A 6,932-nucleotide genomic window follows, 5' to 3' on the forward strand; every position below is an offset into this window, starting at 1 on the left:
TTACTGCACATTTCCACTAGAGATGCATAATCCATGATTTTTTGAATAACAAATAAATTTGCTATTGTTATTTTTAAATACTTGTTTCAAATATCTGTTATTTCAATCGTACTGTTAATTAAAAATTATTAATTAGTATCAAAAATAAAATTTATTGATTGTAAATAATACTTAATTTGCTAATTTAAGTAACGTGCGATAGATTTAATTTATCTATTTCAGCTTACGTTTTAATTTTGACTTTTTTCAAATCTATTTATTTAATTTATTTATTAGAATGAACCATTTTCTGAAAAAGTTGAATTAAAAAAGAATGTCATTTCTTAAAAATTTTCCCTTTAATTCTATATTTCGCCAATAGATGGCGCCTGCAGAATGAACAGAATGAATACCATTAGAAGGTCATGTTACATGCTATTAGATAATCGTTATGGGATAGAGCATTGTCAAGTCACAGCTCCATTAAGCGGAGCGGTGACTTCACACTTACGAGCGCTTTCTTGTGAATACTTCAATTTCAGTGATTGCGATTCAATGATACATTAATTCGATGAATAATAATAATAATAAAATCGTATAGTCTCCAGCGATCTTGCATTTTAGTTTTATTTTTCAATTCCTACTATTAGTTCACACTCTCCCTATATATATTTATATATCTTGTTCAAATTTTTAATCATTAATAAAATACTTTTTATTCATCCACTCAAGTTCAAATACAATTTTTAAAACTTTTAGTGCATGGCACTTGATGCAATTTTTTCAAATATCTATTATTAATTATTGAATTTAATTAATGTTTAATACTTTAAATAGATTTTAGCAGTTTGTAATGAAAGTTGAATTCAACAGGCAGTAGCTCAATCGGTAAAGTGCAAGAATTTCATTTTTTTTCACGTGAAGGTGAAGAATGCGAGTTCCATTCTTGCGAAAGTAGGAAATGACTTAAATTTTTTTTATATATTAATTGTTTTACATTTATTCAGCTAAGTTATATTTTAAGAACATTTTAAATTTAAATCTACAATAATTAGAGATGCATAATCCACGATTTTTTGAATAACAAATAATATTGCTATTGTTATTTTTAAATATGCGTTCCAAATATCTGTTATTTCAATCATATTATTAATTAAAAATTATTACTTAATATTAAATTTATTAATTGTAATTAATACTTAATTTACTAATTTAAGTAACGTGTGATTGAATTAATTAATCTGTTTCAGCTTACTTTTTAAATTTTATTTTTTTTCTCAAAACTATTTATTTAATTTATTTATTAGAGTGAACCATTTTCTGGAAAAGGTGAGTTAAAAATATATGTCATTTCTTTAAAATGTTTACTTTAGTTAGATGCGCCAGCAGTAAACAGAATACATGTAATCAATGTCACGACCAATTAAAAATGCTCTGTATGGAATAGTGCATCATCAAATACGAATATCGGTCACTTCCGTAAATTGGAGCGGTGACTTCGCACTTTCCAGTGAAGCTTCGCACTTTCCGGTGAAATCACCGCTCCGATAAATTTCAGTGATATGCAATTCAATGATACGATACGATAATTCCAATAACCGGTCCGTTCACTTTTCAATCCAATCACAGATTTCTTTTGAGAGCTTCCATTGGACAGATCGTATCGATTGTTACTTTCCAGTGTAGTCACCTCTCAGGCAAATTTCAGTGATATCGTATCGATTGTTACTTTCTATCGTGATCCAAAACCTATAATCGAAATATCACCAGTAAGATCGTATCAAGGATTTGAATCACACCCCTCTTTGAAAAGTATTGATCACTTGTATTTGTGACTTTTTGATATTGGTTACGCAATAACCGCTCTTAAAATATTCGTCATCCCTAACAATAATCGGAATCAAGATTAGTGAATCAAATATATTAGCCAGCGGTTTTCTAAAGAGTTTCTTTAAAAAATTTCACTATAAAATTTGATGAACAAAAAAATAAAATTATTCTGATTACAATTTTTTATTTAAGAGAAAAAGATGTACGAAGCCGAAAACAAAATAAAACTGCAAATATCAGAAAGAGTGATGAAGAAAAAACATATTCAAGTCTCTACATGTGTTTAGTGCCTATTTAAATGAAAGATACTGATCCTCTTTTTCAGATAGTGTTTTTTTTTTCTGGAATTCGAATCATAAAAGGTGGTAAAAGGCCGAGTAAACTCAGGAAGAGGGCGAATAAAGGACAGATTTCACAAGCACAAAACATCTGCTGATTTTCTGTAAACCTTTTACCCACGCGCCAATTTCAATCAGTAAGCATTTTGAACACGTTGTTTCATACTTAACAACTTCGAAAAACAGAGGGGAAAGTATCTGGTTGAAATTTCATTTGAAATAATACTTTTCTAATGTTTTCACATTTTAAATCTTAAAGAAAAATTGGCATGTTTTGAAGAAAATGTATAAAAAAATGTTTTTTTTTCTATGTCATTTAAGAAGGCATCAATTCTCTAAAAATGAAATTCATTTAATTTAAAAATTAATTTCAACTTTTCTCCAAAGCTATCTGATATGGAAACAATAATTTTGTGCGAATGTTTGTACACATAAGAAAACTAAGAATTACACAAACATGCGTGCACAAATAAAAGGCTAGTCGTAATTAAATTAATATTTCTGATTCAAATTATAATATATATATGTATTAAATGAAAATATATATATACATACACTTTTTTAATATTTGACAAAACTTCGAAATTTTGGCTTTTGGCACTAAATCTCTGAACTTGTGGAGATTTGTTATTGATTGAGAACCAAATGTTCTCAATCAATAACAAATTCTTAGAATGAAATAGCTATATATATAATAGTTAAAGACTTGATAATAGTTAAAGTCTAGAATCTATAATGGTTAAAGAATTGACTTAGGACCAAACAAAATCGATTACCTTTACTTTTTTTTAGAGTAGCAGTGTCCATTATTATTAATTTCATGTTGAGAAGATATTAATCAATTTTCAGGTAAATTCTCCCCTCCCTTTCTCTTTCATTTAGAAGCGCAATTCTCAATAAAAAATATTCAGAAAATTTGATATTTGGCTCAGTAATTCTGTTTCAGGTATACAGTTTTTTAAAATCGGTACGAAATTGTCTCATTTTAAATCCTTACATTATAAATTTTAATTTCGTTATGAAATATTTTTAAGACATTTTTATCAACTATAAGTTTAGAATATAGCATTTCAAAGCATTCCATTTGTACAAAATAATTTCCAAATATCTTATGAATCTAACTTTTTATTAAAAAACTTCAAAGCCATTGTTTTGTTTTTAATCCCTCAAAATTTTTATTAATTAATATACAAAACCTAATGCGACTTCTTTTCCGTGAAATGTTGTATAAAAGAAATTTATTTTTTTTTCTTTCATTTCAGATTCATTTTGAATTTCTTTAAGAACATTACGAAGTAATAGAAATAATTTTTATGCTTAAAAATTCACATCTCTGTTTAAACTTATAAACGAAACCGAAAATGAAAAAGAAAACGCCTTTAAAGGAACGAAGAATTCCAAAATGTCCTAGTCTTACTGCATATAATCTGCCCAAAATGAACAATCTCGAGCTTCTAAAACGAAGAGTAAATAGTGAAGAACGGCATTGCTATGCTTTTACCGGGACTGCAAAAGCTAACTTATCTCAGAACAAAAAGAAAATAGGAAAGCGGCAATCATCCACTCTTTTTCATATTTTTTCTTTCTGATCTAATTTGTTTTCTTTTGTCTAATTTTCCAAGAATTTTTTCCTTTGTCATTTTAATAATCTTTCTGGTTTTTTTTTTGTACTTATTGAAAAAATTTTCCTTCTAATGAATTAACTAATCAGGCAAAGATAACTAAGGTGTTACTTTTCTGCTCACTTCATTTACCAACCACTCACCCCCTGCCCCCAAAAATCACGTTGTGATTGTTTTGGGATCACTACTTGATCCTAGTTCGCTTCACTCGCTCACCATATAGTTATATATTTCTGCTATTAATAAGAAATTATAAATACATTCATTACTAAAAGTAAATTTAAATTATTTTAAAGTGCGTGAATATTAAATATTATTATTTTTTCAGGGAAAGTACAGAAGTGATCACTGCTTAGCGCAATTTTCAAAATCGCCAACATGGCTCGCTCTCTCATCGTGGAGTTTTTTTCCTTCTGGAGTTGCCACATTTCCTGTAGCGCTCCAAATAAGTGGGCGATTCTGTACTTCTATACTTCTATATGTGACACACAATATGTAAATATGTAGTATGTGTGTAAATGTTATAAAACAAAAGTATATAATTTTAATATGTTTAAACATCAAAATTGAATCTACTTCTTTTTTCCTGTCTTGATAAGATAAATTTTACCAAAATTGGTGAACCTGAAGTTAATAAAATTGGAATAATCTTTGAAGATGGCGAGTATTAATGATTAATTTAGTCGTATCGATCAACTTGAATGAATTACATTTTATTACAAAAAAAAAGATACACTATTAGTTTAATGATACCGTATTAGTTTTATATTATTGCTAATAAAACATTCTAGTGCTATTTTTAATGTGAATTACGAACATATGATATATATTCTTTTGTATTTCTTACTGAATTAATTAGTTTTAATTAAAAATATGTTTTTAGGAATTTTCTCAGAAATGAAAATAAAAAAAAATTACTATTTAATTTCGGATGTAAAGAATTTAATTAAAATATATATTTAATTTTGCATAATTAAAATTATTTTAAGAAAAAATATTAAAAAAAAACATTTTAATGATATTTTTCAAGGGATCAAGAGAACATTTTTTAGTTGACAATTCTTAATAAATGAATTTATTTTATTTTTAATTAAAAACATCTTCACGAGCTTTTTGAAATCGTTTGCGTTATTAATATAAAGTGTTTGTAATCTGATTATTACATAACGGAATTTTTTTCTATTCTGCAACGAAATTCTTTCCACTTTTTTAAAATTCTTTTCTTGAATTAACGGTTCTCTCTCTTGATAATCATTATGGACTTCAATATCACATGAAAGTGCGCCATTTTTTAAAGGAAATAACTAAAGCGTTCTTTCCCCAGATGAGCGATTAATTAAATGAAGTAAGTGCATTAATTCCTTAAATTTTTTCTGAAAAACGTCGTTTCTGTTATCCTACGAATATTTGTGTTCAATGTGTTAACAAAGCTACTAGGCTCCATTTACCGCTGCTAACGAAGTCGTAGGATTTAGTTTAAAAAAATTTTGCCCGGTGTTTTTTTAGATGTCAAAAGCATCTTGTGCTTTCATTTTATTGTCTAAATCGCAAACAAAAAGAATTGAAAAATTTTCTTAATTTCAGAATTTTTAAGGATATTTAGCAATATTCTTAAAAGTTTAAAAAGAAATCTTCTTACATAAAACAATAATCTTCTTAAATAATACAGCTTATCATTTTAATGAAAATAATAGTTAACCGTAATTGTTTCACTGGATTGTTTTCTGATCCGCCATCTTGATTGGAGACTCGGCACTATTGGCATCCTTGTCGATGTACGAGGCACATTAAACTAGGATTTTACCTCGATTGATCTTTTTATGACAGATTCTTCAACATGTTAATCGATCCTAGTTTCTCATTTTCGAAATTCTATTTTTAATCAAAACTGCTCTATTTTAAGCATTTTTTTCGAATGACTCAACTAATAATAAATAAATAAATAAAAAATATCGAACATCGAGACAAGCACGTAAACAGTTCGAACGTACAAGCTGTTGCCAAATGACGACTAACAAATTCGGCATGATTTTGCATCCACATAGGCGTTTTATGCACATAGATTGTTTTTGGAGAATACTTTTAATATTTTTATAATGCAAAAAAAATGTATATTTATTGTTTGCGAATATAATTTGAATATTTTTTGTGGCATTACTTATTTATGCGTTGATAAGACACCATTTGGCAGGGAAATTATGTTTAAGTGTTTAAAGAATTAGCAGAAATAAAGATTTTTTTTTGTAATTTTTTTGTAAATTCTTATTTTAGATAACATAATTCTTTCAGCAGAAATTACTGAATATATATTTTATACGTTGAGGAAATTTAAAAAAAGTTTAATTATAATTTGCATGAACAATTAATGTTCTAGCAGACTGTTCGAAATATCTTCCTCCTTTATTTAACCATTGTGTTAGTATCTCCCTGATGTTAACTTTACGAAAAAAAATTCTAGCTGATACTAGCAAATCATTCAATACTGATATATTAAAGAGATTTAGCATTTAAGTTTATGATACTTTTAATGTGCCAGAAACTTAAGTTTTATTTTAATTCAATATTTTTAACAAATATCACTCAGTGAAAGCAGATTTTCATTTCCCTATCTTTTGAAGAACAGCTATTAGCATTGGAATCTTTTACCATGCGGCATAATCCATTCATAGACAAAATACATTTATTTAAGAGTTGTAAGGTGGTTAATATAATTCAGTGGTGATAATGATGTTTTTGGTAAATGTATGAGATAAATATGTGAGAAAGAGCAATATTAATCTTCAGTCAGGATTCCGATTCTTTTCGAAAGAGCTTGATATAGGATATATTGAGAAAGAGAAATATTGATATTCAGTCATGATTATGATGTTTTTGGAAAGTATATGAGAGAGATATGTTCAGATTTTCTTTCTAAGCGGTGGCGGTGTTTTGTTAGCTTAATCTTTTAACGATGGCTGCATGGAACAGTGTGATTTGTTTTGCCCTACGTTTCACAAAGAACATGGCTGTTCAGAGTCAGCGCAGTTTTTCTACTTAAGCTTAACTGCATAAAAAAAATCATAAAAAATTAAATTTATATGTATAAAAAATAAAATTAATAAGGCACAATTAATAATAGACAAATTACAATTAATAAAGGATAATTATAATCAACAAATAAAAA

This window comes from Argiope bruennichi, chromosome 3 (assembly GCF_947563725.1).
Source record: "Argiope bruennichi chromosome 3, qqArgBrue1.1, whole genome shotgun sequence".
Lineage (NCBI taxonomy): Eukaryota > Metazoa > Arthropoda > Arachnida > Araneae > Araneidae > Argiope > Argiope bruennichi.